General features: G+C 56.1%; 1 protein-coding gene across 1 annotated transcript in view; it reads left to right on the top strand.

Moving 5' to 3' along the window:
• The window catches only part of FBXL18 (F-box and leucine rich repeat protein 18), a 79,060-nt gene that overhangs the window by 56,733 nt on the left and 7,143 nt on the right, over positions 1 to 15,184 (top strand). The window lies entirely within an intron of this gene.

The following is a 15,184-nucleotide window of genomic DNA, read 5'->3' as shown; positions in this document are numbered from 1 at the left end:
ATTATTTTCTCTTTAATTAAAAAACTGAACTTTGGGGCGCCTGGGTGGCTCAGTCGGTTGAGCGTCCGACTTCGGCTCAGGTCACGATCTCGCGGTCCGCGAGTTCGAGCCCCGCGTCGGGCTCTGGGCTGACGGCTCGGAGCCTGGAGCCTGCTTCCGATTCTGTGTCTCCCTCTCTCTCTCTGCCCCTCCCCCGTTCATGCTGTGTCTCTCTCTGTCCCAAAAATAAATAAACGTTAAAAAAAAAATTAAAAAAAAAAAAAGCTGAACTTTAGTTGGATGGTGCTTTCTGGTGAATTTTCCACCTTGGCATTTGGGAAGGATGGTTTACTGTGTGGGGCAACGTCTTATGCCCGTGGAAGGTCAGCTTCCCCGGCTCCCTCCTGCTAAGTCCCAGGGATTCCCCCTTTACCGGGAAAACCAAAGCCCCCAAACGTTTCCAAATGCCTCTGGGGGTGCGGTATAGCCTCTGACCCCCTGATGGGAAAGTTGGTGGCCGGTCCTCAGGCTCCTTGGGTGGCGTGTGGGGTAAAGTAAGAGTATTCTACGTCCTTGTCAACACTTGGTATGGTCGGTCCTTCCTTTTAGCCATGGCGGGATATGTATGTCTCACTGTGGTTTTAAATCCCGTTTCCCTAGAGACTGTTGACGTGGAACATCTTGTCACCTGGAGGAGCAGAGTGTCACCTTTGGCGAAATGTCCGTTCAAATCTTTTGCTCATTTTTTTTCTAATCGGATCATTTGTCCTATATTGACTTGTAAGAGTGTTTTGGGGTTTTGTTTTCGTTTTCTTTTTTTTAAATTTTTTAACGTCTTTACTTATTTTTGAGAGAGAGGAGCGAAAGAGCGAGAGAGAGAGCGAACACGTGCGCGCGTGAGTGGGGGAGGGGGCGGAGAGAGGGAGGCACAGAATCCGAAGCAGGTTGCAGGCTCTGAGCTGTCAGCACAGAGCCCGATGTGGGGCTTGAATTCGCGAACCGTGAGATCATGCCCTGAGCCGAAGTCGAACACTTAACCGACTGAGCCACCCTCGCGCCTCCTAAGATTTGATTTTTAAGTCATCTCTACACCCAGCGTGGGGCTCGAACTCACAACCCCAAGATCAAGATTCACTTGCTCTTCTGACTGAGACAGCCAGACGCCCCACCTTTTGGGGGTTTTTCAAGGTACATTTTTTGAAGAGCAAACTTAAAAAATGTTTTGATGAAGTTCAATTTGCTGATTGTTTTTTCTTTTATAATTTGTGCTTTTTGTGTTGCTTTTCAGAAATCTTTCCCACACCCAGCGTCACCAAGATTTTTCTCCCCCTTAATTTTCCTTCGGGAAACTGTCGTTCCAGTGCCTACATTTCAGCCTGTGATCCATTCACAGTGTTGTGCAGCCCACACCACCGTCATCTCCAGAACATTGACATCTTCTCAAACTGAAGCTGGTCCCCATCCAGCGCTCCCTCCCCAGTGCTTCCTCTCCTCCCCAGCCTGGCACCCACCCTTGTGTCTTCTGTCTCTGTGCACTTGACCCCTCTGGATACCTCCTCGTGCAAGTGAAATTACACAGTATTTGCCCTTCTGCGTCTGGCTTCTTTCACTCTGCGTGGCGCCCTCCAGGTTCATCCATGTCGTAGGAGGTGTTGGGATTTCCTACCCTACCCCCCCCCCTTTTTTTTTAATTTTAGAGAGTGAGAGGGTGTGAGCCAGGGAGAGGTGCAGGGAGGGAGAGAGAGAGAAAGAGAGAGAGAGAGAGAGAGTGAGAGAGAGAGAGACATCCTAAGTAGACTCCATGCTGAACTTGGAGCCTGATGTGGGGCTCAATCCCACAACCCTGGGATCTTGACCTGAGCTGAAATCAAGAGTCAGACACTCAACCGAATGAGCCCCCATGGAGCCGCCCGAATTTCCTCCCTTTTAAAGGCTGAGTAATATTCGTGTGTGTGTGTGTGTGTGTGTGTGTGTGTGTGTGTGTGTGTATCCATTCTTCTGCCCACGGACACTTACATTGCTTCCAAATTTTGACTATGGCTGTTTATGCTGCTATGAAAATGGGTGCACACGTATCTCTTTGAGTCCCTTCCTTCAATTCTTCTGGGCATCTTCTTTGCTGGATCATATGGTAATTCTATGTTGAACGTTTTTTCCCTCTTATTCATTTGTTTTTTTTAGAGTGAGAACGTAAGTGGGGGAAAGAGGCGGGGGTGGGTGTGGGGACGTGAGAGAATCTTAACCAGGCTCCACGCTTAGTGTGGAGCCCAGCATGGGGCTTGATCCCATGACCCTGGGATCATGACCTGATCCGAAATCAAAAGTCAGATGCTCAGTCAGATTGAGCCACCTAGGTGTCCCCGATTTTTTTTCAGGTTTATTTATTTTTGAGAGAAAGAGAGAGAGAGACCGAGAACAAGCGGGGAAAGGGCAGAGAGAGAGGGAGACACAGTATATGAAGCAGGATCCAGGCTCTGAGCTGACAGCACAGAGCCCTATGTGGGACTTGAAGTCATGAACCATGGGATCATGACCTGAGCTGAAGTTGGATGCTTAACCAACGGAGCCACCCAGGCACCCCCTGAATTTTTTTTAATGTTTGTTTATTTTTGAGAGAGAGAGAGAGAGAGAGAATGCACAAGCTGGGGAGGAGCAGAGAGAGAAGACAGAGGATCCAAAGTAGGCTCCCTGCCGTTAGCACAGAGCCCAACACAGGGCTCGAACTCATGGACTGTGAGATCATGACCTGAGCCAGAGTTGGTCGCCTAACCGACCGAGCCACCAGGCGCCCCCCTGAATTTTTTTTAAAGTATGCTCCATACCCAACGTGGGGCTTGAACTCACAGCCCTGAGATCAAGAGTCACCTGCTATACCGACTGAGCCAGCCAGGCGCCCCTCCGTGTTGAATTTTTGAGGAACCGCCATACTGTCTTCCACACTGATGAGCTTGCCCCTCACCGCCAGTGTCCCTCCCTCCTTCCTCCTGAGGCTGCCGCACTCCCCAAGTTGCTTTGCTCCCCCAGGGAATCATCCTCTCCCCTCCCCCTGGTTCGTGCAGGCCTGGGTGACCTCGCCTTACGGGCCCAAGGAGGCCAGATGGGCTTTGACCGAACAAAGTAGTGTCAGCCATTGAGTATGTCCTCCACCTACATTTTGTTTTCAGCCAACACGTTTATTTAACATTAACTAGGTGTAAGGTATGGAGTTGAGATTATTTTTTGGTTTTGTTTTAATGTTTATTTTTGAGAGAGCACGAGCAGGGGAGGGGCAGAGAGAGAGGGGGGACAGAGGATCCAAAACGGGCTCCACACTGACAGCAGAGGGCCACACGAGGGGCTTGAACTCACGAACCATGTGATCATGACCTGAGCCCAAGTCCGACGTGCAACTGACTGAGCCACCCAGGCGCTCCTGGAGTTGAGGTATTAATTGTGGGCTAGAACTTACGTTCCAGAGGGAAGAAAAGGATGCTGTGTCAGCCAGCCTCCAGGAGGGCCCCTGATGATCCCTGCCTCCTGGGATTCCCTCCCCGGGAGCCCCTCCCCTCCCAGATGGGCCTGACCTGTGCCATTACCAGGATATTGCAGGAGCAGGGGAGGCTAGGTCAAAAAAGACATTACAGCCTGGGCTTCCCTCCCATATTGTGAGGGTTCTCAGGCAGCCGTGCAGAAACTGAGAAACTGAGAAGTGAGAAACTGAGGCCTCCAGCCGACTCCCTGCTATATGAGGGACCCCTCTCAGAAGAGGAGCCTCCGGTCTAGTTAAGCCTTCTGATGAGCAGAAGCCACAGCCAACAGCCCCCTGCAATCTTGTGAGAGACCCTTAGTCAGAACCGCAAGGTCAAGGGGCTCCTAGATGCCTCCCCCCGTCAAAATAGCACACGCCTATAAATGTTTCCTGTGTGAAGGTGCTAAATTTATTGTGCAGCCACAATTGACTCGTACAGGTGTCTGTAGACATAACCATCCCCAGGTAGGGGGTGATGAAGGCCACTGGAGACGGACAGGTAAGTCCTTACAGGGTAGAGGAGCGGTGTTTTCCGCATGCAGGAGTCAGGACAGGCTTCATGACAGGAGACATCACTACTGCACTAACAGCTAAGAATGGCAGGAGGGGTGGGAGGAGGGGTGCGTGTGGGAGGGGACGGAGAGGAGAGGAGGGAGGCATGGTGGTGGCAGATGTCATCCCCTGTGTCTGCAGCTCTTGGCCTTTTTCATCTTAGGAGCGCTTTTATGATCATACCAAATGCACATAGCTTGTATCATAAGTACAACAGTGGTCGGTTATATTTACGGGTTATGCGCTCTGTGTCAGGTGCCGTTTTAAGCCCTCTGTGATCTCATTTAATACAGTCCCACAACCATCAGGTGGAAGGCATTACTTCCCCCCTCCTACCCAGCGTGACAGCCAGCTTTCTCAGTAACATAGCCCACCGGGCTCACAACTACAAGCACCGCCCCCCCCCCCCCCCCCCCCGCAACATTGAGCACCCTTGTAGGTCTCATGGTGGTGGTTTGGGAGGTGGTGGTAAAACTAAATATACATCTTATTTTTTGTCTCTCTTGGCTTTTTCGATCAGGTGTCCATTTCATCAGGTGATTTTTCCACCTTGTGCCAATCATTGATGGATTAGCAGACCAGAGGCGGGCCAAGGCAGAGCCCTATAGCCTCCCTCTGCAGACCTGTCTCCAGGAGGTCCGTCAGCAGCCCTAGGAAAATCCTGCTCCCCCCATCTAGGTTCCTAAGTCAGACTTGCATTTGCCTAGGACTGACTGCATTCAAAGTGCTGGACCCTGACCCCCGCCTTGTGCTTCATTAATACATTGTTTCAGCGTTTCTGCACGGGGAGCCTCCTCTGTCCTGCTTCCCATCCCTCTGGGCTCCCGAATGCTTAGGGATGAAACCTCTCTAGAATGAGAAAGGCCTCGCAGAGCTCTGGGCCCGCTCACGCCCAGCTATCTTTTTGGGGGGCGGTAGGGGTGCCCCGGAAACGCCAGGCACTTCTCCCCTTCAGCTCTCTGCTGGGTTGCCCGGCAACCGGGTACTCCTTATCGGCTCCCAGACAAGCTCCAGCCAAATCCTGAAACGGCCCCACCTGTTTTTCAGTTTGCGGTTTAGGTTTTTTTATTTTATTTTAGGAAGTGAAATGAACAACACTCATTCTGGAAGGGGAAGATAAGGCTGGGATCCGCCTGAGCGATGTCTGCTGGAAAGAAATCTCTTTTAACTCGTGGGCAATTTTCCAGCATGGCTCGGGTGTTGCGGAAGCTGGTGGCACGCTTGCTGGGAGAATTGGATGACGGGCTGTGGGCACAGGCCAACCAGGCGCGGTGGCTGGGGTGGCATTTCGCTGGGACATGACTTGGAGACCTGGGGAGCAAGGGGGCCTAGACCCCATCTCCTCACCCACTTGAGGCATTTGCAGGCTTTTGCTCTCCAAGGGTTACATTTCCCAGACCCTCTGTTGCTTTTTAAAATTTTTTTTTTTTTTTTTTTTCAATGTTTTTTTTTTATTTATTTTTGGGACAGAGAGACACAGAGCATGAACGGGGGAGGGGCAGAGAGAGAGGGAGACACAGAATTGGAAACAGGCTCCAGGCTCCGAGCTGTCAGCACAGAGCCCGACGCGGGGCTCGAACTCACAGACGCGAGATCGTGACCTGGCTGAAGTCGGCCGCTTAACCGACTGCGCCACCCAGGCGCCCCTCTGTTGCTTTTTAAACTATAGCCTGACCCTCCCTGACACTGGAGAGGCATTCCTTGCTTTATTGCCATCTGGAAACTGTTCTGTCTGGCTTCTGAGGTGGCCTCATTGCTACATTGAGTCTCTGGGAGAACACATTCCCAGGATGTGTTTGATAGCAAATACTACAAAAGAGTAGAAAACCTAGTGCAAAATCACTTAATGATAAAGATTATTGTAATTTTTATTTATTATTAATACAAATTTATTAATTAATTTATTAATCAATACAAATTTATTATTAATACAAATTTCAGTAAAGGAATGGTATGGTAGACTTCAGGTCAGGATTGATCCAGCAGCTAAGTAGTGTCTCTAAGGACTCAGTTAAGGATGGTTACTGGCCAGCGGAGCTGTATGATGCCTTGTTTATTCTTACCCCTGAACCAATTTCTATCATCTCGTCTCTAACCTGGGAGATGAGAACACCCTGATCTGCCTAGACCGGCAGGGTCTACCCAAACTGGGGCTACTGCTGAATGCGGGTGGGGCAGATGGGATTTTGCGGAACACACGGCATCCACTAAAACCTCTTCTGATATACATGTGTGATGACTACTGTGGATCTGACCTGAACTGATCTGATCCGAGTTGTTCTCTGTCAACCTGCAAGTCTGTGTGTTCTTAGAGGGGATGGCCCTGTTCTGAGTCTCAGCATCCAGTGCTGTCCCTTTCCCGTCTCACGGCCTTGCCTCTGTATACTCTACTCTCTGCCATGCCTGTCTCCCTTCAAGTCCTCTATTGCTCTGTGCTTGGTAAGCCACAGGGCCTTTGCGCAGTCTGTCCCTCTGCCTGGAGTGCCAGAGACAGAGAGAGACAGAGAAGCAGAGAGAAATCAGATTAACAGACTAGCAGGGGCCAGGGACTGGCTCCGTTGATGTGTAAATTCAAGCCCCACACTGAGCGTGGAGATTACTTAAAAACAAAATCTTAAAACAAGGGGTGGAGAGAGGAAGAAGAGAGGCCAACAGAGAGAGAGGTGAGAAGTGGTGCCTGGGGGCTAGGTTGGGCTGCTGACCCGTGCACGGAGCTCTCCTGGCCTGACATGTGGCTTCTGGTTACGTGGCCGTGGCTATGGTCAGACTTGGCCAAGATGCCCTGGAGCATCCTGAAGGCCAGGAGCACCGGGAGGCGCTCAGTGCTGCCATCTGAGTGGTCGTCGGTGCGCCGTGGAGGGAGATGAGAGAGGAGGAACCAGCTTCCCCTTCGGGGCCGGCCAAGCCTCAGGGCTTTCAGGGAATTTCTGGGCACTGGTGCGGGGGTACCGGGCTGTGGGGTGCACCAGAGGAAGGGCTGGTCTCCCCTCGACCACCAGGGTCTGCCCAGGCATCACCAAGTTGTCGGGATAAGATGGGCCCAATCTAGGGGCGCCTGGGTGGCGCAGTCGGTTAAGCGTCCGACTTCAGCCAGGTCACGATCTCGCGGTCCGTCAGTTCGAGCCCCGCGTCAGGCTCTGGGCTGATGGCTCAGAGCCTGGAGCCTGTTTCCGATTCTGTGTCTCCCTATCTCTCTGCCCCTCCCCCGTTCATGCTCTGTCTCTCTCTGTCCCAAAAATAAATAAAAAACGTTGAAAAAAAATTAAAAAAAAAAAAAAAAAAAAAAAAAAAGATGGGCCCAATCTGTCAAGTACAGATGGGGAGACTGAGGCCCTGGAGGTGGGGACCAGCCCAAGAGCCTGGGACACCATGGGGGCAAAACCAAGGCTTCTGCTCCTGCCCTTTCTCTTAGTCTTTCTGGCCCATCACCCCATCCTGAGGGACCAATAGAGAAGGTGGCCCAATGTCTATCCCCAGCCGCCGCCACTGAGGAGCCATCTCAGGAGGCCTCCAGAAGAGTCTGTGAATTAAAATCCAGTGCAGGGCCCCGAGGCCAGGACTGTGAGCCCTGGTCGGGACTGTGCTGGGCTGTGGGGTCAGGCTTGTGTCAGGACTGGCTTGAGTCTCCCTGTCATCCCATAGGGCAGAGCCGGCAAGGGAAGCAGAGGCCAGGCAAGGTGGCAGGGGGGTGAAGAGGGAAAGGCCGGGAGGGCACCAGGTCAGCAAATGCTTCCCAGTGCTGGTCCTGGGCTCAGCCCATGCACAGTGGGGACCCCACAATCACGGTGGAGCCACTGGGGCACCATGGCAAGGGGAGGGACGGTCCCCAGGTAATGGTAGGACCTGGAGAGGTCACAGCCGGTGGAATGTCCCAGAAGGCTTTGCTGAATAGAGACAAAGGAAACTGGGAAAAACATTCTGGGGACAGGAATAGTACACTCAGAGCCCCCAGGCGGGAGCACCAGGCAGAGTGGCTGGCCTGAGGGAGGGTCTGGGACTTTCCCTGTGGGGCACACACACATGTGGCTTTGGGGGCCGCAGCAGAGCAAGGGCCTGGGGCTGGACAGTGATAGTCGCCCATGCGAGGGGTGACAACCGTCCAGGTGAAGGGCAACAACCGTCCAGATGAGGGGCGACAGGTGCCCAGGTGAGGGGTGACAGGTGCCCAGGTGAGGGGTGACAGCCGCCCAGATGAGGGGTGGTGGGCCCAGCCCAGCCATGGAGAAGATGGGGGAAGGTGAACAGGCCAGCGGTGCGGAGGAGGGAAACCCCCGGGGAGCACAGGCGGTGGGAGCATCCCCTTCCCCCCGCCTCCTGCCTTCTGTCAGTCCAAGTGGGGCTGGAGGGGTCAGGGTGCCAGAGACAGGACCCCTGAAGCCTGCGAGGAGAGGAGGATCCGAGCCGACTGGAGGCTGGGCGCAGACCCTGGGCTCTGGGGAGTGGCAGGCAGCAGAGGGCGGGAGCGCAGGGGTGGGGGTGGGGAGGAGAGACGAGGCCGGGCGGGGCAGGGGCGCAGCACTCTGGGAACAGTGGGAAAGTGCCCCTAGAATTGGCATCCAGTCCCGGTGGGCCCCGTCCACCCCCGTGTGCCCTGGGCCTACCCTCTCCCTTCACCCCTGCTGGGGGTGTGGGAGGCACGGCCAGGGTTGCTATGGTGATGGCCAGCAGGTGTCAGCAGAGCCTACAGAATCTGGAGGAGGGGGCGTGGACGCGTGGGGGTCGCCTGTCACCCCTCCCCTGGGGCTTCCACCGGCCACCCCAGGAGGGACCCCCCCCAGCCCCACCAGGCCCCAGGGGGCCCTCACGGCCACCTCTGCCAGGAGCCTTGGGCAGCTGTCCTGCCGTCCCCGTGGGGCACACGGCCAGGGACAACGGGCCTGGGTTGGGGGGGCCCAGGAGGAGCTCTCCCCTCAATAGGCCAACGAGAACCCGGGCTCCTACCCGGGCTCCGACCCGGCGGGCGCTTGGGGCAGGCGCAGCTGTCCCCGACCTGGCTTCCCCATCTGTAGGACTGGGCCGTGGCCAGCCGGCCGGAGCAGGCCCCTTAGGAGCTCGGCCCTTGCCTTGCCCACCCCTCAAACCTGGAAGCTTCTCTGCGTCAGAAGCCACCTCGTCCCAGGACTCACACGCACGCAGGGCACACATACCCCTTCCCACCTGCCTGTGGACAAGTCCGCCTCTCGCTTCAGCGGTCCGTGACCCCCTAACCCCGTTGTACACGATGGTCACTGGGGCCCAGGGAGGCAGGAGCCTTGGGCAGTGCCGGCTTTGCTGTCCCCCCACTCTGAGCTTCGGGCGGGTGGCTGGCCCAGCTCTCTGGCGAAGGGGAGGGGGAGGGGGAGGGGGAGGGGCAGGGGAGGGGGAGGGGGAGGGGGCCCTTGGGCCTTCAGCCAGGCCGCAGGACCCAGGCCACGTGACTACTAGGTCGGACGGGAACGGGGGAGGCGGGCTGGGCCTCTGGCGGGTGATGGAAGGAGCGATTCCACGCAGGAATGAGATGAATCCACACGCCCCTCGCTCTCCCCTCCCCCTCCCAGGCATGCTGCCAACGCCGCCGGAAACGCTGAGGCCTGCTCTTTTTTAAACAAAGTCCCCGCTGCCTCCATTAGCGTATTTTCGACACCAGCAAATTAAAGATGCTGCGAAGGGACCGAGGTTGGGTGGGGGTGGGGGGGGCTGCTGCCGCTGAGTCCCTGCACCTGTCCGGCATGGATGCCTCTGGCCTGGTGGGCTCTGTGGCCTCTGGGGACCACATGGGCCTCCCCGCCCCCCCCTCCCCCCCCAGCCATCTGGGGTGGGAGGCCCCAGCCTATGTCGATCAACTTGTAGATCCCAAGCCGGAGCCTTGGAGGAGGATAGAGGATGTCCTCCCCTCCCTGGCCCCACGGGGAGGGCTGAGAGCCTGGGGGTCACAGGCTTCCAGTTTGATCTGCCTGGGGCGCCCCTCCCTCCCACCCTGTGTCCCCTGCGCCCAGCGCACAACATGCGGGAGCAGGGCCGGGGCGGGAGCCTGTCACTGAATCCTGTCCACCCTAGGGCAGCTGCTAACACCCCCGCCCCACCCCCCGCCCCACCACCTCTGCTCCCCTGCCCTGACTCCCTGCTCTCAGAGCCCCCCTGGGAAACAGGAACCCACCCTCAGAAGCCATGGCCTCCATGTGCATTAGAGAAAAATCAGGGAGGGCAGAGAATGCCAGAAAAAAAAGGAAAAACCCTCAACCAAACTCAGAACCTGCTCCTCCCCCTTTGGTCTCCACCAGGAGAGTCTGGGCATTCTCTTCCAGACGCTTTCCTTGGGTGAGAAAGATGAAATTCAGTTCAAAAGAGTGTTTATGGAAAACAGATCCTGTGCTAAGCCCTCGGGAGGCTTCGGGCTGGGGCTGGGGTAGGGGCAGCGAGGCCCCTTCCCCGCATCCACCCCGGGGTCCGGGGGGTCCGCCAGGGCCGGCAGAGCAGAGCCACCCAAAACAAGAGCAATGTGTTCCCTCTCCCCGCGGGGCCCCAAGTCTGCCATCCAGGTGGGGCAGGGACACTTCCTTCCGGAGGCTCTGACGGGGAGTGCGCTCCAGGCCCCTTCCAGATTCCGGTGCCTCGTCACTCCCGTCCCTGCCTCCACCTACACGCGCCCCTTGTGTGTGTCTTTTCTGTCTCTTATAAGGACGCTCGTCATTGAATTTAGGCCCATCCTCATCCAGGATGGTCTTTACTTGACATCCTTACCTTAACTGTATCTACAGAGATTATTTCCAAATAAGGTCGCATCCTAGGGCTCCAGGGGAACCTGTCTTTTGCGGGGGGACACCACTTAACCCGCTCCATTTACCACCTGCTTGTGATGGCAGGTGACCAGCTGGCCGGGCCGAGAGGCTGCCTGGACACAGGACATTTAGTGAGAAACGGACAGTCTTGGGCCAACTGGATGCTCCCTCACCCTGGCACGGAGTGGAGGTTGGGATGTGAGATTTCGTACAGTAGGTAGGGGGCACCACTCCAGGGGTAAAGGGCTGGGCCCCAGGCACGAGGAGGGGCCCCTGCCTGCCCAGCCCGGCAGCCCTCGCGGGGGACCAGCTGTGACCACTCACCTGCCGGGGTTGAGGGCACCCCGCACCTCACGTGAACGGGCAGCCAACGGGGCCGTGGGGGCTCGGAGGTGGGGGGTGGGGAGCCCCAGGGAACAGAGCGGGCACATGTCCCTTGTTCCCGTGGGCACAGAGGGGAATGCTCAGGACTTTGGGAACCTCTGCTCAGGGCTAAAAATGCTCCAATTAAAGTGGGAAGCTGGCATCGCCCCGGGCCAGGAGCTGGCCTCTTCCTTGGCAAGTTGGATGCTTTTAAATCCCCAGAAGGGATTAGGTCTCCAGGGACAACCCGGTTCCAGGAGGAAAAAGAACCAAATTAAGCTCCGCACGGTGCCCTTTCCAGGCGGCTGGATCCCCGCAGGAGCCGAACCTGCCCCCGTCCCCACCCGCGTGGGGCCCACGGAGCAGCCGATCCCGCCTGGCAGGGGCGGGCGACAGACCCGGTGACAGACGTCGACGGGGTCGGCGGGTGGCCTGCCGGCGGCCCAGGGTGCTGATGGTACTTGGCAGGGGGTGTTACGGCGCTGTTGGGGTGTCCAGGCGGTGTGCCGTTGTTGACGCGGTCGGGCAAAATGCTGGACGTTGTCGGTGCCCACCTAGATCCCCTTAGAGACCACCTCTCCTATTTTTATCTTTTTACGTTTTACAACATTCTGGTGAGATAGGCACCATGTAAAATTTACTGTTCCAGCCATTTTAAATGGTCAGTTCAGGAGCATTGAGCACGTGCACACCGCTGTGCAGCCATCACCACCGTCCGACTCCAGAACTTTCCATGTTCCCACTCTGAGACTGTCCCCACACTTCCTACGCCCTCCCTCAGCTCCGGGTAACCGGCGCCCGACTTTCTGACTCTGAGTCCTTTTGACACCTCCGCCTTTCTCAGAGTCCTGCCCTTGGGTCACCCAGGCTGCTTTGTGGGTGTGGCCAAATCCCTGGAGAGCACGCCCCCAGCCCCCGGCCTCGGGGCAGCTGGCTCACCCCAGCTTGGTTTCTCCCACTGTCCCCTCGCCAGTACCCCGGGGACGGTCCCTTAGTGATCCGTGCCAAGTCCCAGCACAGAGTAGATGAAACCATCCCTCTCAAACCCTCCGTGGCTTCCGCTGCGCCCCCGGCCAGCTCAGACTTCTGAGCACCGACCCCCAGGTGACAGGCCAGGGGGACTTGGGAGGCCAAATAGCCCCAGAGACCGGCCAGTGAGCCTGAGGGTGCCTGAGTGGACGTGAGGTCAGGGACTAGGGGCTGCCCACCTGCCTTGTGACCTCGAGTGGCCTCCTCTCCCTGGGCCTCATTTGGAAAAGGACACGACCTCTTCCTCAAGCCCACCCTGCTCCGGGGGAAGGCTCTGCCCCCTTCCTGGGCAGTGGGTGGCTTGTGGCGAGCCCTCCGGGCAGGGGGCAGGGGGCCACGCTTCCATAGACACCTGCCCCGTGACTGTGTCCTGCGGCTCTTTCCTGTAGACCACAGCCCTGGGCACGTGGCTCATACCCACCGCTGCCCCACCCCCACCCCGGGTCACAATAGGTGCTTGACATGTGTTTGCTGAGTGTGGGACTGACCCCAGAATGTCCTTTACCCCCAGGCTGTCCCCCTTCTTGTCTTCACTTACAGACAGGGGACACTGAGGCCCCGAGATGAACCTACCACAGCCCATCCACGCAAGGCCCCTGTGGCCGTGGCCTCTGCACACCCCGCTCTTTACACACAGAGCCTTGGGCCCCAGGGTGGAGCTGAGGGTGGAATTTCAGGCACAAGAGGGCAGCTGAAAGGCATCTTTAGGGGGAGGAGGAGGGGGAGGGGGAGGGGGAGGGGGAGGAGGAGGAGGAGAGGGAGGAGGAGGGAAGAGGAGGGAGGAGGGAGAGGAAGAGGGGGAGGAGGGGGAGGGGAGGAGAGGGAGGAGGGGGGAGGAGGAGGGAGGAGGAGGAGGGGGAGGAGGAGGAGGCATCCTCCAGCATGCCCTGGAGCTGGAGGCTCCACGTAGAGGCAGGCTGAGAGGAGCAGGTGGGCCTGGCTACACAGCAGATGAAATAAAGGCCAAGCCCAGAGCAGGCCCAGAGGTGGGCAACTTGCACACAGGGCCCCCGGCTCCCACCGGGGCCCTGCCGGGGGCTCTCTCTCCCAGGGGCAGCAGCCCCCGCGAGGTGGAGAGACCCTCGAGGGTTGTCAGCGCTGTGGCTGGCTTTCTCTCCACGCCTCGGCAAGTCAGCCCGGAGAGAATTCCCCCAGCCAGGGGGTGGGTACACGGGGTCCGGTGCGGCCCGTACTGGCAACCGTCCCCCCATTTCCAGCGTCATCCCACACGGGGCCCCCGTAGCTGTTCTGGCTGCCATTGCCGTCCAACAAATCGGTACAAGACGTAGCCGCTTAGAACCAGCTTAGTGTAGTTCGGGATTTTGCAGGGGGGGAAATCAGGAAGATGCTCAGCACGGTTCCCACCTGCGGTCCTTACATGGGAACAGATGACCCCAGACTCTGCGGTCATCTGGGAGCACGGCGAGCCTGGGTGCGGGGAGGCTGGTGGGGCCGGCAGGTGACACTCCGCGGTGGGGACGCTCAGCCAGAGCTGTGGGCTGGGGCACCTCCGTGTGTGGCCTGCTTGTGTGGCCTGGGCTTCCTTGCACGTGGTGGCCCTAGGCTACTTGGATTCCTCATTTGGTGGCCTGTCCCCGAGGGTGCCAGGAACTGGCTGGAAGTTGGGCTGTGTGGCCTTCCACAACCAAGCCCCGATATCATATGCAGTCGTTCAGCCCCTAGGCTTTTGGTCAAAGTGGTCACAAGCCTGCCTGGGTTTGGAGGGAGGGGACTCAGGGCGCCCCTCTTTCTTTTAATGTCTACTTATGAAAAATTTTTTTTCTTCTTTCTTTTTTTTTTTTTTTGACATTTTTAATTTTTTAAATTTACATCCAAGTTAGTTAGCATATGTTGCAACAATGATCTCAGGAGTAGATTCCTTAATGCCCCTTCCCCATTTAGCCCATCCCCCCTCCCACAACCCCTCCAGGAACCCTCCGTTTGTTCTCCATATTTAAGAGTCTCTTCTGTTTTGTCCCCCTCCCTGGTTTGATATTATTTTTGTTTCCCTTCCCTTATGTTCCTCTGTTCTGTGTCTTAAAGTCCTCATATGAGTGAAGTCATATGATTTTTGTCTTTCTCTGGCTGACTGATTTCACTTAGCATACTACCCTCCGGTTCCATCCACGTAGTTGCAAATGGCAAGATTTCATTCTTTTTGATGGCCGAGTAATACTCCTCTGTATATATAGACCACATCTTCTTTATCCGTTCATCCATCGATGGACATTTGGGCTCTTTCCATCCTTTGGCTGTTGTCGATAGTGCTGCTACAAACATGGGGGTGCATGTGTCCCTTCGAAAGAGCACACCTGTATCCCGTGGATAAATGCCTAGTAGTGCCATTGCTGGGTCGTAGGGTAGTTCTATTCTTAGTTTTTTTGAGGAACCTCCATACTGTTCTCCAGAGTGGCTGCACCAGTTTGCATTCCCACCAGCAGTGCAAAAGAGATCCTCTCTCCCCGCATCCTCACCAACATCTGTTGTTGCCGGAGTTGTTAACTTTAGCCATTCTGATAGGTGTAAGGTGGTATCTCATTGTGGTTTTGATTGTGTTTCCCTGATGATGAGTGATGTTGAGCAGTTTTTCACCTGTCGGTTGGCCATCTGGATGTCTTCTCTGGAGAAGTGTCTATTCATGTCTTTTGCCCATTTCTTCACTGGATTATTTGTTATTTGGGTGTTGAGTTTGAGAGGCTCTTTATAGATTTTGGATACTAACCCTTTATCAGATCTGTCGTTTGCAAATATCTTCTCACTCCATTGGTTTAGTTTTGCTGATTGTTTCCTTCGCTGTGCAGAAGATTTTTATTTTGATGAGGTCCCAATAGTTCATCTTTGCTTTTGTTTCCCTTGTCTCCGGAGACGTGTTGAGTAAGAAGTTGCTGTGGCCAAGGGCAAAGAGGTTTTTGCCTGCTTTCTCCTCGAGGGTTCTGATGGCTTCCTGTCTTACATTGAGGTCTTTCACCCATTTTGAGTTTATTTTTTTTGTGTG

This window comes from Neofelis nebulosa, chromosome 18 (assembly GCF_028018385.1).
Source record: "Neofelis nebulosa isolate mNeoNeb1 chromosome 18, mNeoNeb1.pri, whole genome shotgun sequence".
NCBI lineage: Eukaryota > Metazoa > Chordata > Mammalia > Carnivora > Felidae > Neofelis > Neofelis nebulosa.
Note: the sequence above shows the minus strand (reverse complement) of the source record. Positions and strands in the feature narration are given on the sequence as shown.